Below are 17,490 nucleotides of genomic sequence, written 5' to 3'. Positions count from 1 at the left end.
ATTCTTTATTGTTTGCACCCTAGATCAGTCTTTCCATTATTTTGCCCCCAATCAGTGTCAGGCTAACTGACATATAGTTACCCAGGGCATCCCATTTCCCTTCTTAAATATTGGCACAAGATTCGCTTTCCTCCAGTCCTCCAAAAAGTTCCTCAGTGTTTCAACGTTTCTTAAAAATCAACGTTAGTGCTTCAGACAGCTCCTTGGCCATGTCTTTTAATACTCTTGGGTGCCAATTATCCAGTGCTGCTGAATTAAAAATGATTCTCTTTAACAGCTGCTAATTAACATTCTATCATGGAAGAGCAGGTATTTCTATAGCAACGTAAGAGATGAGTATATCTGGGCTCTTATTGGCTGAGACAATTCCATCTAGCAGGCTGTTTCATGACATCAATGTGGTTCCTATGGCTAACTAAGGGGACATGGGAAAGTTCCCGTCCCAGGGGTCAGGTGCTGTAATATCCTGCTGCCCCAGGGTTTCTGCTGAAAACCTTTTCCTCCCCAAAAACTTGCTCAGGCTCTGCCTCTGCATGGAGCTGTCATTCATTTGCTGGCTGTTTGACACCCACGTTGTGTTACAGGGCAAATGTCACCCACCCTCATCGCTCATAGCCATAAGGGATTGATTCCTGGAACAGCCCCTCTGGGAGTCGCTGAGGAGACCAGGGTGTCCTGGTTAGTGGTGGGAACAGCCCAAGGTCCCCAGAGTTCGGGAGCTGATTCAATTATGCAGACAGGCCAGGGCCCCACCACCTGGCACTGGGAGCTCTGAGGGCTGATCTCTTCCTGCCCAGGCTCCAGGGCCAGCCATACTCAAGTTGCTCCCCAGCACCAGGTACAACTGACCAGAGGGTCCTGCTGTCCCACCTCCCAGATGGAGCAGGGGCATTGCACTGAGGTGGCTTCCGCCATCCCTCTCAGGCAGCACCCACAGGCCTGTGAAGGGCACCAGATCCTGCCCTCCCAGTGCCCCACATCTCTTCTAGAACATCCGACAGGGAGCCAGCCTCTCCCCGTCCTGATCAGCACCCACCCCACGCTGCTAGGGATACGGGCCGAGGAGTCAGGCCCAGAGCTCCCCTGCACAGACCGTTATGGGAGGTGCCATTTTATTGCCCCATTAAGAGGTGACAGTTGCTGCCACAATTGCAATTCCCTTAGTCATGCAACCGTCGTGACCAGTCAGGACCGACCCTGAGTGAGCAACAGACCGAGAGGACAATGAGCTGAGATAAGAAAGTGCTCGCTCCTTGCCCTGGCAGGGGGGAGGATCTCGCTGCTCTCTGGGATAGCCAGCTTCCCCTGACTCTCCCTGCGGTCCAATACAGCTCAGTATGGCTTGGCCTTTGCGTTAGCCTTGGCCAGCTGCTGCTGTGCAGGGCAAGGCCACTGCTGGCTTCTGCCTTTGTGTTTAGTGGTGGCTTTAAATAGTTGTTCAAAACACCAAGAGTTTGGGAAAGGCACCTTTTCTACGAGGCTTTGTGACGCAGGCAGAGCGGATGCCAACTCAGGCCACGGCTCCGGGCCCCACTGAACACTGACTAATGCATAGCTGGCAACCAGTCCGGCGCATCCGGGGTTCGTGTTGTTACACGAGGTGTTATAGCTACAAGAACGTGTGTTGTGTTCAGACTTTATGAAATGCTTGTAGGACGCTGCATGAACTAATCTTACCGAGAACACCGGAACCCCGTGGTCTCAGGTTATGTTAACCGTGATGGCGTAAGGCATGGTCTACACGACCAAGTTAGGTCGACGCAAGGCTGCTTAGGTCAACCTAACCCTGTAAGCATCTACACTAAAACGTTTCTCCCAGCGATGTCACTCACCCACTACGCCGACTTAATAACTCCACCTCCGCAGAGGGCGTGGCACCTAGGTTGACATAGAGAGTCAACACAGTGTCATTCTAGACACTACGTGACTTATGCTGGCGTTGGCGGCTTCCAGGACTTGTCCCAGAATTCCCTACCATGGCTTCAGGCCTCAGAGATTCAGCAGCTGCCTTATAATTCTCCACCAGGCTCAGCACATCAGCCAGCACCTTGGGGATAGGCCGCACTAACCACTCCTGCCCCACAGCCAGGAGGAGCTGTGTGAATTACCCCAGCCACCGGCCACCCAGCCACTGGCCACCCAGACCACGGTTCCGGCTGGAGTCAAAGCCGACAACATTTCTAAAGCGTCTGGGCCAGTGCTCAAGATCAGGACCTCCGTGTGGTTTTCTCCCAGCGAAAGCACTCTCGGGTTTTGGCTAAGGTGACTGAGACGGCAATAGTCAGGCATGGCCATGGCATCAAGGCCACGATACGGGGCTTTTGCCAGCTCCCGCAGACGGGGTGCCCACAAACAGTGCCATAACTAGGGATTTTAGCACCCGGGATGAGCAACCATATAGGAACCCCTGACTAGAGTCCTGAGTGGGACCTTTTTTTAATCCTGCCATTCCACCCCATGGGACGGGAATGGGATTAAAAGAATAGTTCTCCCACACCGCAAACAACGTGAACGCCCTGGCAAGCAGCCACTGCTCTCCGTCCGCCGTGCTCTGAAGGCAGCGCCGCCATCATCAGCTGCACAGAAGCACGGGTAGGCCACGCCAGCCTTATTTGTGGGCTCCTTCGGAGCTGGCTTTGCTGGAGCGTGGCGGCCGCTGGATGTCTGCCCAGCTCTGAAGGCAGCGCTGCCATTAGCAACAGCTCGGACGTCCAGGTGGCGAGGTATTATATCGCACCCTGACTTCTGCGCCCAGAGCTGGGTGGCCGGAGAGCAGTGGCTGCCGGCTGGCCACCAGCTCGGAAGGCAGCACCGCGGCCAGCAGGAGCTCAATAGTAAGGGTGGCGTTGTACGGCGAGGCCGCACTTCCTTCGGTGCCCCCGCCCGCAGCAGCGCGGAGGGCAGGGAGGCAGGTACGGCTGCTATTTCTTCTGCACTGCTTCTCAACGTGGCGCGGCCCTCAGAGATGGGCGGCCAGGCGGCAGTGGCCACTGGCTGTCCACCCACCTCTGAAGGCAGCGCTGTAGCCAGCGGCACGGACAGAGGAGTGGCACGGGACGTATCGCTCTCTTTGTGTCCACGCTGCTGCACGGGGGGGTACCGCCTTCAGTGCTGGGCACCTGGATAATGGGAGCCAGATCTGAAGCCAGAAGCAGGAGGGAAGTAAGGGTGGGGCTGGGTTTAGCTTTGAAAACTCATGGCAATCAGGGGAGGTCCCGGACAATTGGAAAAAGGCTAATGCAGTGCCCATCGTTAAAAAAGGGAAGACAGAGAACCCGGGAAACTACAGACTGGTCAGCCTCACCTCAGTCCCTGGAAAAATCGGGGAGCAGGTCCTCAAGGAATCAATTCTGAAGCACTTAGAGGAGAGGAAAGTGATCAGGAACAGTCAGCATGGATTCACCAGGGGCAAGTCATGCCTGACTAATCTAATTGCCTTCTATGACGAGATAACTGGTTCTGTGGATGAAGGGAAAGCAGTGGATGTATTGTTTCTTGACTTTAGCAAAGCTTTTGACACGGTCTCCCACAGTATTCTTGTCAGCAAGTTAAGGAAGTATGGGCTGGATGAATGCACTATAAGGTGGGTAGAGAGCTGGCTAGATTGTCGGGCTCAACGGGTAGTGATCAATGGCTCCACGTCTAGTTGGCAGCCGGACTCAAGTGGAGTGCCCCAAGGGTCGGTCCTGGAGCCGGTTTTGTTCAATATCTTCATAAATGATCCGGAGGGTGGTGTGGATTGCACCCTCAGCAAGTTTGCAGATGACACTAAACTGGGAGGAGAGGTAGATACGCTGGAGGGTAGGGATAGGATACAGAGGGACCTAGACAAATTGGAGGATTGGGCCAAAAGAAATCTGATGAGGTTCAATAAGGATAAGTGCAGGGTCCTGCACTTAGGACGGAAGAACCCAATGCGCCGCTACAGACTAGGGACCGAATGGCTAGGCAGCAGTTCTGCGGAAAAGGACCTAGGGGTGACAGTGGACGAGAAGCTGGATATGAGTCAGCAGTGTGCCCTTGTTGCCAAGAAGGCCAATGGCATTTTGGGATGTATAAGTAGGGGCATAGCGAGCAGATCGAGGGACGTGATCGTTCCCCTCTATTCGACATTGGTGAGGCCTCATCTGGAGTACTGTGTCCAGTTTTGGGCCCCACACTTCAAGAAGGATGTGGATAAATTGGAGAGAGTCCAGCGAAGGGCAACAAAAATGATTAGGAGTCTGGAACACATGAGTTATGAGGAGAGGCTGAGGGAACTGGGATTGTTTAGCCTGCAGAAGAGAAGAATGAGGGGGGATTTGATAGCTGCTTTCAACTACCTGAAAGGGGGTTCCAAAGAGGATGGCTCTAGACTATTCTCAGTGGTAGAAGAGGACAGGACAAGGAGTAATGGTCTCAAGTTGCAGTGGGGGAGGTTTAGATTGGATATTAGGAAAAACTTTTTCACTAAGAGGGTGGTGAAACACTGGAATGCGTTACCTAGGGAGGTGGTAGAATCTCCTTCCTTAGAGGTTTTTAAGGTCAGGCTTGACAAAGCCCTGGCTGGGATGATTTAACTGGGAATTGGTCCTGCTTCGAGCAGGGGGTTGGACTAGATGACCTTCTGGAGTCCCTTCCAACCCTGATATTCTATGATTCTATGATACCCAGGGTTAACTGGGTAGGGACCCAGCTGGACGAGGGGCAGACGACCCAGGCAAGGGGGGCTACCAGTTTACCACCTGCTCAGGAGGGAAGAGTACCCCAGGCCAGCTCCGCCAGAGGGCTGGAGGCTCTGGACTCAGGGTGCTCGGTTTACAGGGTGGGCGCGGGGCTGTCCCTCCGGAGACAGTGCCTTGTACCCCTGGAGGTGGATGGGAGGAAGGTCAATGGATACTGGGATACGGGCGCGGAGGTGACGCTGGCCCGGCCTGAGGTGGTGGCCCCAGATCGGGTGGTGCCCAACACCTACCTGACCCTGACAGGGGTGGGCGGGACCCCATTTAAGGTGCCCGTGGCAAGGGTACACCTGAAATGGGGGGCCAAGGAGGGCCCCAAGGATGTGGGGGTACACCACCAATTGCCCACTGAAGTTTTCATGGGGGGAGACCTAGAGGACTGGCCAAGCAAGCCCCAGACCGCCCTGGTTGTGACGCGTAGCCAGAGCCGGCGAGGGGCACTGCTCCGTGACCTCGGGGAGGGTACCACACCGGAGACGCAGGACCCTACCCTGGTGGGGAGGGAGCGCCGAGGGGCACGGCTCAGAGAGGCTGAGGCCTCAGACCTGGCCACTGAGGGGGAACCGGGTCCCATCCCTTCCCCAGCCGCTGAGTTCCAGGCCGAGTTGAGGAAAGATCCCTCCTTGCGGAAGCTCAGGGACCTGGCCGACCTCGGTGTGGGACGGACCATGAGGAGAGGCTGCCAGGAGAGGTTCCTGTGGGAGAAGGGGTTCCTGTACCGAGAATGGGCTCCCACAAGGGAAGTAGAGTCCTGTGGGATCAGGAGGCAGCTGGTGGTCCCCCAGAAATATCGCCGCAAGCTCCTGTACCTGGCCCATGACATCCCCCTCGCAGGGCACCAGGGAATCCGGCGCACCCGGCAGAGGTTGCTACAGAACTTTTACTGGCCCGGGGTCTTTACCACCGTCTGGCAGTATTGCCGATCCTGTGACCCCTGTCAGAGGGTGGGGAAGGCCCGGGACAAGGGGAAAGCGGCTTTGAGACCTTTGCCCATCATAGAGGAGCCTTTCCAGAAGGTGGCCATGGACATCGTGGGGCCTCTCAGCAGGACGACCCGGTCGGGGAAGAAATACATTCTGGGGGTGGTAGATTTTGTCACCCGCTACCCCGAGGCAGTGCCCTTAGCTTCCATTGAAGCAGACACCGTGGCCGATGCGCTCCTGACCATTTTCAGCCGAGTGGGGTTCCCCAAGGAAGTCTTGACAGACCAAGGCTCCAACTTCATGTCGGCCCTGCTCCGGTGCTTGTGGGAGAAATGTGGGGTCCGGCACGACTGGGCCTCAGCTTATCACCCCCTGTCCAATGGGCTGGTGGAGAGGTTTAACGGGACGCTAAAGATGATGCTGAAAACCTTTATGAACCAGCACCCGCAGGATTGGGACAAGTACTTACCTTACCTGCTGTTTGCGTACAGGGAGGTGCCCCAGGAGTCTACCGGATTTTCACCTTTCGAACTGTTATATGGAAGGAGGGTGAGGGGCCCCCTGGACCTGATGAGAGACGAGTGGGAGGGGAAGGCCACTCCCGAGGGAGAGTCAGTGGTGGAGTATGTCCTGATCTTCCGAGAGAGACTGGCTGAACTCATGGGCCTGGCCAGGGAGAATCTGGCCAGAGCCCAGAGGAAGCAGAAGGTCTGGTATGACCGCACAGCGCGGGCCCGTGCCTACGCCACCGAGGATCAGGTGATGGTTCTCATCCCAGTGAGAAAGAACAAACTACAGGCCGCCTGGGAGGGCCCTTTCAAGGTCGTCAAGCAGCTCAATGAGGTAAACTATGTGGTGGAGCTGTCTAACCGGGCGCACCACCGCCGGGTGTACCATGTGAATATGATGAAGCCATATTATGCCAGGGGGAATGTGGTGTTGGCCGTGTGTGGACAGTGGGAAGAGCAGGGAGATGACCCTTTAGTAGATCTATTCCCTGGGACCAGAGCTGGTTCCCCCCTGGAAACAATTCCCCTCTCGGATCAGCTAACCCCTGCCCAGCAAGCTGAGGTCAGGGGGGTGCTGCATCCGTACCGACAGCTGTTTTCCAACCAGCCTGGACGCACTAATCTGACTGTCCACCGGGTGCAGACAGGGTCGCACCCGCCGATAAGATGCTCCCCGTTCCGAGTCACAGGGAAAACTGCTCAGGACCTGGAAAGAGAGGTCCGGGACATGCTGGCTTTGGGGGTGATCCAGCCATCTGCCAGCCCTTGGGCCTCGCCGGTGGTGCTGGTCCCCAAAAAGGACAGGTCGGTCCGGTTCTGCGTGGACTATCGGAAGCTCAATGCCATCACTGTATCTGATGCCTACCCCATGCCCAGGCCGGACGAGCTCCTAGACAAACTGGGAGGAGCTCGGTACCTCACCACCATGGACCTTACAAAGGGCTACTGGCAAGTGCCGCTGGATGCAGAGGCCCGACTGAAATCGGCCTTTATCACCCCTCTGGGGCTCTATGAGTTCCTGACCCTGCCTTTCGGCCTCAAGGGAGCGCCGGCCACCTTCCAGCGCCTGGTGGACCAGCTCCTGAGGGGGATGGAGAGTTTTGCCGTGGCGTATATTGATGACATCTGTGTCTTTAGCCAGACCTGGGAGGACCACGTGTCCCAGGTTAGACAAGTGCTGGACGACTCCAGGGGGCTGGGCTGACTGTAAAAGCGGAGAAGTGCAAGGTGGGGATGGCGGAAGTATCTTACCTGGGCCATCGGGTGGGGAGCGGCCGCCTAAAGCCGGAACCAGCCAAGGTGGAGGTGATCAGAGACTGGCCCGCTCCCCACACCAAAAAGCAGGTCATAGAATCATAGAATATCAGGGTTGGAAGGGACCCCAGAAGGTCATCTAGTCCAACCCCCTGCTCAAAGCAGGACCAATTCCCAGTTAAATCATCAGCCAATAAAGGTCCAAGCCTTTATTGGGATGGCAGGATACTACCGAAGATTTGTGCCCCACTTTAGTGCCATAGCCGCCCCCATCACTGAGCTATGCAAGAAGGGGAAGCCAGACAAGGTGGTCTGGACCGAGCAGTGCCAGGAGGCTTTCCGGGCGCTGAAGGAGGCTCTGGTCAGTGGCCCAGTCCTGACAAACCCAGACTTTGACAAGCCCTTTGTGATGTTCACCGACGCCTCAGACACGGGACTGGGGGTGGTGTTAACGCAGGAGGATGAAAAGGGGGAGAGACACCCCATCGTGTACCTGAGCAAGAAGTTGCTACCCCGGGAGCAACACTACGCGGCCATCGAGAAGGAGTGCCTGGCCATGGTGTGGGCCCTCAAGAAACTAGAGCCCTATCTCTTCGGGCGACACTTCACCGTCTACACCGACCACTCTCCCCTGACCTGGCTGCACCAGATGAAAGGAGCCAACGCCAAACTCCTGAGATGGAGCCTGCTCCTGCAGGATTACGACATGGGCGTGGTCCACGTGAAGGGAAGTGCCAACCTGATAGCGGATGCGCTGTCCCGGAGAGGGGGCCCCGAACTTCCCCAGGTCACCGGTCACAGTGACCCCGCTCAGTTCAGTCTCGAAGGGGGGAGAGATGTGACGATGTGACTCAGCAGGGAGAGGGGAGTGTTGACCTGGGAATGTGCCCTGGGGATGGGAGACCTGAGAGCCTGTCACCTGAGCCAGGAGGGGGAGGGGGAGGTAACACCTCTGCCCAGGAATGTGAAGACAGGCTGCAGGAGGGAACCTGCTGGGTGGGTTTTAGTTTCAGTTTGGGGCTGGGTGGAGGAACACAGGGAACCCCAGGGCTGGGGTCTAAGCTCCCTGCTCCCCCAGAAGGACTTGACTGAGGGATCCTGGTTGTACCCACAAGCTCCGTTTTGGACTGTGTTCCTGTTGTCCAATAAACCTTCTGTTTTACTGGCTGGCTGAGAGTCTCAGTGGATCCCAGGAAGAGGGGTGCAGGGCCTGGACTCCCCCACACTCCGTGACAAGGAGTAAATAACACTTACTTTCTCCACCCCAGTCGTGATCTTATAGACCGCAATCCTATCCTCCCTGAGTCTCTTTTCCAAGCTGAACAGTCCCAGTCTTATTAATCTGTCCTCGTACGGCAGCCGTTCCATACCCCTAATCATTTGTGTTTCCCTTTTCTGAACCTTTTCCAGTTCCAATATATCTTTTTTGAAATGGGGTGACCATCTGCATGCACTATTCAAGGTGTGGGCATCCCATGGATTTATATAGAGGCTGTCACGGAGTCCCTGGGTGATGCTCTGAAACTGCTCCCCATGAAACCAGTCAGGACTCTGGGGAAGTCTCCTTTCTGGGAGCAGCCTGTCTTCAGGACACACAGCTCACACAGCTTCCACCTTCCTGGGTCTGACCTCGGAGCATTCAGCCTCCTCTGCCCCTCTGTGCGCTTCCCACAGCGAGTCCGCTCAGGCGGGGCTCCTCGTGACCCAACTTCGCAGTCAGACGTGACTCTCAGCCAGCCAGTAAAACAGAAGGTTTATTAGACGACAGGAACATGATCTAAAACAGAGCTTGTAGGTGCAGAGAACTGGACCCCTCCGCTGGGTCCATTTTGGGGGGCAGTGAGCCAGACATCCCCGTCTGCACTTCACTCCATGTCCCAGCCAGCCCCAAACTGAAACTCTCTCCAGCCCCTCCTCCTCTGGGCTTTGTCCCTTTCCCGGGCCAGGAGGTCACTGGATTCCTTTGTTCTCCAACCCTTCAGGTCTCACCTTGCAGGGGGGAAGGGCCCAGGCCATCAGTTGCCAGGAAACAGGGTGTCGGCCATTGTCTGTGTCCAGACCCCTGCACACACCTGCCCTCTAGGGCTCTGCAATGATCATACACCCTTACCCCACCACCTAAATACTTAAGAACTGCCTAGGGGAAACTGAGGCACCCCCACACCGTTCAGAGGAAACATTAAGAACAGTCCCACTTCGTCACAGAGGCAACATGATATTTTCTGTCTGTCTTATTATCTATCCCTTTCTTAATGATCCCCAACATTCTGTTTGCTTTTTTGGCTGCTGTTACACATTGAGTGGATGTTTTCAGAGAACTATCCACAATGACACCACAATCTCTTTCTTGAGTGGTAACAGCTAATTCAGACCACATCATTGTATATGTATAGTTGGGATTATGCTTTCCAACGTGCATTACTTCGCATTTATCAACATTAAATTTCACCTGCCATTTTGTTGCCCAGTTACCCAGTTTTGAGAGATCCTTTTGGAGCTCTTCGCAGTCTGCCTGGGACTTAACTATCTTGTAGTTTTGCAGCTGCAAATTTTGCCACCTCACTGGTTACCCCTTTTTCCAGATCATTTTATTTGGGGTATACATTTAATTTGATCCTCTATCATGTTTTTAAGAAAGTTTAAATGCAGCTTGCAGGCATTTCACTTTTGTGACTGTACCTTTTAATTTCCATTTAACTAGCTTCCCTATTTTTGTGTAATTCCCATTTTTGAAGTTAAATGCAACTGTGGTGGGCTTCTTTGGTATTCCCCCCCCCCAACAGGGATATTAAATTTAATTACATTATGGTTACTATTACAGAGTGTTCATCTGATTCACCTCTTGGACCAGATTCTGTGCTCAACTTAGGACTAAATCAAGAACTTCCTCTCCTGTTGTGGGTTCCAGGAGTAGCAGCTCCAAGAAGCCGTCATTTATGGTGTCTAGAAAATGTATCTCTGCATCCCATCCTGAGGTGATATGTGCCCAGTCAATATGGGGATAGTTGAAAACCCCAGCAATGCCCCTCTGCCACGTACATTGGCCAAACCGGACAGTCTCTACGCAAAAGAATAAATGGACACAAATCAGACCTGGAGAATTGTAACACTCAAATACCAGTCGGAGAGCACTTCAATCTCCCTGGACGCTCAATAACAGACTGAAAAGTGGCAATTCTTCAACAAAAAACAATTAAAAAACAGACTCCAACGAGAAACTGCAGAACTGGAATTAATTTGCAAACTGGACACCATCAAATTAAGCCTGAATAAAGACTGGGAGTGGCTGGGTCACTACAAAAAGTAATTTTCCCTCTGCTGATTTTCACACCTTCTTGTCAACTGTTGGAAATGGGCCACTGTGATACAGCATGGCCAGAGGGCAGCAGGAGAGAGTCAGAAGGGAATCCCCTTATTCCCTGCAGAGGGAAGAAAGTTTGCTATAAATTAATTAAAGCACCTGAAGCCAGTCACCTGATAAAAACCCCCTGCTTCAATCAGCCAGGGGAAGGAGTTGAAGCAGAGTGGATTGGTGCTGGAGCAGAAAGCAGTTTGGGGGGAAGCAGAGGAGAGTTTGGAGAAGTGCTGTGGTGGGCTAAGAAGACCAAGACCCTAGGTAAAGGGACACCTGGTTAGTGCAGAGGGAGGGCAGGAAGCCCCACAAGGTGAAGGGCCGGAGAGGGAAGTAGCCCAGGGGAAGGAACCGCTAGTTCAAGTGGTTTACAGCTATCCCTAGGGCCCCTGGGCTGGGACCCAGAGTAGAGGGTGGGCCCGGGTCCCTCCCTCTCCACTCCCCTCCTCTAGGACACTAGTGTGGCAGTTAATACCCCAGTTCAGGGGCAAGAAATGGTGCCCTGAACCCCCCCGCACAGAAGAGAAAGTGCAAGACCCATTATGGTAGTGCTGGCAATTTGCCACACCACCTTGATTACCTTGACCTCGTTAGCACTATAAAGGTAATTTTCCCTCCCTTGGTATTCACCCCTTCTTGTCAATTGTTGAGAATAGGCCACTTCCACCTTAATTGAATTGGCTCGTTAGCACTGACCCCCCCCCCCACACACACACACACTTGGTAAGGCAACACCCATCTTTTCATGTGCTATACTATATATATTCTACTTACTGTATTTTTCACTCCATGCATATGATGAAGTGGGTTCTAGCCCACAAAAACTTGTGCCCAAATAAATTTGTTAGTCTCTAAGGTGCCACAAGGACTCCTTGTTGTTTTTGCTGATACAGACTAACATGGCTACCCCCCTGAAACCTGTATTTTTGTAGCCTCTCTAATCTCCTGGAGCATTTCATGGTCACCATCGTGGTCAGTAATATATAACCCTACTGCTGTATTCTTATTATTGAAGCATGGAATTTCTATCCATAGAGATTCTATGGTACCGTTTGGTTCATTTAAGATTTTTACTTCATTTGACTCTATGCTTTCTTTCACATACAGTGCCACTCCCCCACCAGCACGACCTACTCTGCCATTCCTATATATTTGTACCCTGGTATTATCATGTCCCATTGATTATTTTTGTTCCACCAAGTTTCTATAATGCCTGGTATAACAGTATCCTCATTTAATGTAAAGGAGTACTTGTGGCACCTTAGAGACTAACCAATTTATTTGAGCATGAGCTTTCATGAGCTACAGCTCACTTCATCAGATGTTTACCGTGGAAACTGCAGCAGACTTTATATACACACAGAGATACACATATACACAAACCTACTGACCGCTATTCCTACCTGCATGCCTCCAGCTTTCACCCTGACCACACCACACGATCCATCGTCTACAGCCAAGCTCTGCGATACAACCGCATTTGCTCCAACCCCTCAGACAGAGACAAACACCTACAAGATCTCTGTCAAGCTTTCTTACAACTACAATACCCACCTGCAGAAGTAAAGAAACAGATTGATAGAGCCAGAAGAGTTCCCAGAAGTTACCTACTACAGGACAGGCCTAACAAAGAAAATAACAGAACGCCACTAGCGGTCACCTTCAGCCCCCAACTAAAACCCCTCCAACGCATTATTAAGGATCTACAACCTATCCTAAAGGATGACCCAACACTCTCACAAGTCTTGGGAGACAGGCCAGTCCTTGCCTACAGACAGCCCCGCAACCTGAAGCAAATACTCACCAACAACCACATACCACACAACAGAACCACTAACCCAGGAACCTATCCTTGCAACAAAGCCCGTTGCCAATTGTGCCCACATATCTATTCAGGGGACACCATCACAGGGCCTAATAACATCAGCCACACTATCAGAGGCTCGTTCACCTGCACATCCACCAATGTGATATATGCCATCATGTGCCAGCAATGCCCCTCTGCCATGTACATTGGTCAAACTGGACAGTCTCTACGTAAAAGAATAAATGGACACAAATCAGATGTCAAGAATTATAACATTCATAAACCAGTCGGAGAACACTTCAATCTCTCTGGTCACGCAATCACAGACATGAAGGTCGCTATCTTAAAACAAAAAAACTTCAAATCCAGACTCCAGCGAGAAACTGCTGAATTGGAATTCATTTGCAAATTGGATACTATTAATTTAGGCTTAAATAGAGACTGGGAGTGGCTAAGTCATTATGCAAGGTAGCCTGTTTCCTCTTGTTTTTTCCTACCCCCCCCCCCCAGATGTTCTGGTTTAACTTGGATTTAAACCTGAAGAGTGGTCAGTTTAGATGAGCTATTACCAGCAGGAGAGTGAGTTTGTGTGTGTATGGGGGTGGGGGGGATGTGAGAAAACCTTGATCTATGCAGGAAATAGCCCGACTTGATTATGTAAAGAGTTGTCACTTTGGATGGGCTAGCACCAGCAGGAGAGTGAATTTGTGTGGGGGGGTGGAGGGTGAGAAAACCTGGATTTGTGCTGGAAATGGCCCACATGTTGATCACTTTAGATAAGCTATTACCAGCAGGACAGTGGGGTGGGAGGAGGTATTGTTTCATATTCTCTGTGTGTATATAAAGTCTGCTGCAGTTTCCACGGTAAACATCTGATGAAGTGAGCTGTAGCTCACGAAAGCTCATGCTCAAATAAATTGGTTAGTCTCTAAGGTGCCACAAGTACTCCTTTTCTTTTTGCGAATACAGACTAACACGGCTGTTCCTCTGAAACCTCTCATTTAATGTGAGGCACATGAGTTCAGACATCTCAATATTTTGATCTCCAGCATTTGTATACAAGCACTTCTAAAATTTGTCACTTTTTGGCTGTCTGCCATTATGTGATGTAATTGAATGGGACTCTCTCTTTTTTTTATTTGACTGTTTCTCTTCACCTCCTACCAGTACTTTATGAACTTCTATCCTCTCCTCTTTACTAGGACATAGAGATTCCCCATTAACAGTACCTACATGGGGGAGAAGATTTCAGAGGTATAAGATGTATAGACATTGAAATATGCCTTAGAAATTGTGACATTCTATATCTTGGGGGAGCGTACTGTAACCCCCATATTCCTCATTTTCATATAATCATGATCTTACCTACAAGGCATGCCTTATATATATCAGGGGAAAGGTTATGACCTGCTGAAAGTCATGTCTCTGTCCACAGATGTCTATCATTAATGCATATGAAGTTATGAGAACTGTGTTGTACGGTGGTCACTAAAACATGCTGTAAGTTGGGGAATCAGCCAGATATTAGCTCCCCAGAGGCAACAGCAAGGAAAGTCACCAACTCCTGGGCAGGGTGTGAAACAACCACCAACAGCCATTGTCCAGCCAGGGAGTAACAATGCAATGACTCACCTGCATGAGGCCACGCCAGGCGAATTGCTCAACCTTGCCTGGAGAGACTCGGCAATGGCCCCAGACGTGACTGGACTTGTGCTCCCCAAGCACATGGACTGAGGGTATAAAACAGGCAGAGTGGACACATACTGGGCCCTTCTCCTGCCCCCACCTTTGCCGCAAGCAACCAGGACACTCAGAAGAACACAAGACTCCAACAAAGGAGATTGGCCCAGGTTTAAGGAACAGACTTGTATACTATGGACTGCAATATCCAGTGCGGTGAGAAAAACTGCTTAATCTAGATGTTGCCCAGTCTAATAGGGTTGAGAGTTTAGACTGTGGGCTTACATTTTATTTTGGAAACCACTTTGACTTTTTCCCCTATCACTTATATTCACTTAAAATCTATCTTTGTAGTTAATAAATTTGTTTTTTTTATTCTACCTGAAGCAGTGCATTTGGTTTGAAGCATGTCAGAGACTCCCCTTGGGATAACAAGCCTGGTACATAACCTTTCCCCTGGTACCTTACAAGGCATGCTTTATATATAAGATCACAATTATATGAAAATGAGGAACATGGGGGTGACAGTACATTCATCCAAGGTATAGAATGTCACACCTCCCCTGTTAGTTTACTGCAAGAGGGTTAGTCACTGCGTAACTCAAAGGCAGTTTGTGTTATAGTTCTCTGGGCATGTAATCAGCAGCCAGGTGATTTGCCTCAACTTTTCACCCCTCCATAAACGTCTCCCCCTTACTCTCACAGATATTGTGGAGCACACAGCAAGCAGTAATAACAATGGGAATATTGGTTTCACTGAGATCTAACTGAGTCAGTAAACTGCGCCAGCGTGCTTTTAAAAGCCCAAATGCACATTCTACCACCATTCTGCACTTGCTCAGCCTGTAGTTGAACAGCTCCTGACCACTGTCCAGGCTGCCTGTGTACGGCTTCATGAGCCATGGCATTAAGGGGTAGGCTGGGTCCCCAAGGATAACTATAGGCATTTCAACATCTCCAACGGTTATTTTCTGGTCTGGACAGTAAGTCCTTTGCTGCAGCTTTCAAAACAGACCAGTGTTCCTGAAGACACAAGCGTCATGCACCTTTCCTGGCCATCCCACGTTTATGTTGGTGAAACGTCCCTTGTGATCCACCAGTGCTTGCAGCACCATTGAAAAGTACCCCTTGTGGTTTATGTACGCGCTGCCTTGGTGCTCCGGTGCCAAGATAGGGATATGAGTTCCATCTATCACCCCACCACAGTTAGGGAATCCCATTGCAGCAAAGCCATCCACTGTGACCTGCACATTTCCCAGAGTCACTACCCTTGATATCAGCAGCTCAGTGATAGCATTGGCTACTTGCATCACAGCAGCCCCCACAGTAGATTTGCCCACTCCAAATTGATTCCCAACTGACTGGTAGCTGTCTGGCATTGCAAGCTTCCACAGGGCTATTGCCACTTGCTTCTCAACTGTGAGGACTGCTCTCATCTTGGTTTTCTTGCTCTTCAGGGCAGGGGAAAGCAAGTCACAAAGTTCCATGAAAGTGCCCTTACGCATGTGAAAGTTTTGCAGCCACTGGGAATCATCCCAGACCCACAACACTATGCGGTCCCACCAGTCTGTGCTTGTTTCCTGGGTCCAGAATTGGGTTCCACAGCATGGACCTGCCCAATTGACACCATGATGTGCACATTGCAGGGGCCCGTACTTTGTGAGAAGTCTATATCCATGTCCTCATCACTCTCGTCACTGCGCTGATGTCGCCTCCTCCTCACCTGGTTTCGCTTTTCTTGCAGGTTATGGTTCTGCGTATCCTGCTGGATAACACGCATGGTGTTTATAAGCTTCTAATTGCCGCGGTGATCTGAGCGGGCTCCATGTTCCCAGTCCTATGGCGTCTGCGCTGAAAAAAGGCGCGAAACGATTGTCTGCCGTTGCTCTGACGGAGGGAGGGGCAACTGACAACATGGTTTATAGGGTTGGCTTACAGGGAATTAAAATCAACAAAGGGGGTGGCTTTGCATTAAGGAGAAACAGAATGGCCCCCTCAAGAATAGAACTCAAAACCCTGGGTTTAGCAGGCCATTGATTTCACGGAGGGAGGGAGGGAGGAGAAAATGAATACAAAACAAATCTAGTCTATTTCTTGTTTTGATCCACTTCATCTATCTTTATACATCTTGCTGGCAGCAGACTGTGCAGTACGACCGCTAGCCATCATCATCTCCTGGGTGCTCGGCAGAAGACGGTGCAGTATGACTGCTGGCCATCGTCATCTCCTGGCTGCTCATTAGAAGACAGTGCAGTAGGACTGCCGGTAGGACTGAATCGCCATGAGATGACACTTAAAAGGGAAATGACCTGGCTGAGTCACTCCCATGTTTGTGCAGGCGCCCCTGACCTCACCGAGGTCGGTTAAAAGAGCACCCAGGACTACGTCGACGACGGCTACCAGTCAGACTGCACTGTCCGCTGCCAAAAGGCAATAAGCTGCTGCTGTGTAGCAATGCAGTACCACGTCTGCCAGCACCCAGGAGACGTACGGTGATGGTGAGCTGAGCAGGCTCCATGCTTGCTGTGGTATGGCATCTGCTCGGGTAACCCAGGAAAAAAGGCGCGAAACAATTGTCTGCCATTGCTTTCACGGAGGGAGGGAGGGATGGAGGGAGGAAAGTGGGGCCTGACAATATGTACCTAGAACCACCCGCAACAATGTTTTTGCCCCATCAGGCACTGGGATTTCTACCCAGAATTCAAATGGGTGGTGGGAACTGTGGGATAGCTACCCACAGTGCAACGCTCTGGAAGTCGACGCTTGCCTCGGTACTGTGGACACACTCCACCGACTAAATTCCGGATAAATGCACTAAGACCATTTGTGTGGGGGCACGCACAATCGATTATATAAAAACGCTTTCTACAAAACCGACCTCTATAAATTCAACCTAATTTCATAGTGTAGACATACCCTTTGTTTAGCGCAAGCTTGACATTACTTTTAATCTCAGATGGGTCACTACAAAAACTAATTTCCCCCTGCTGATACTCTCACCTTCTTGTCAACTGTTTGAAATGGGCCACCTTGATTACACTGGCCTCATTAGCACTACAAAAGTGATTTCCACCCCTTCTTGTCAACTGTTGAGAATAGGCCACTTCCAACTTAATTGAATTGACTCTTTAGCACCGATCCCCCACTTGGTAAGGCAACTCCCATCTTTTCATGTGCTGTGTATTTATACCTCCCTACTGTATTTTCCACTCCATGCATCTGATGAAGTGGGTTTTAGCCCACG

The sequence above is a fragment of the Caretta caretta genome, chromosome 1 (genome assembly GCF_965140235.1).
Source record: "Caretta caretta isolate rCarCar2 chromosome 1, rCarCar1.hap1, whole genome shotgun sequence".
Lineage (NCBI taxonomy): Eukaryota > Metazoa > Chordata > Testudines > Cheloniidae > Caretta > Caretta caretta.
This window is presented reverse-complemented; position numbering follows the sequence as displayed.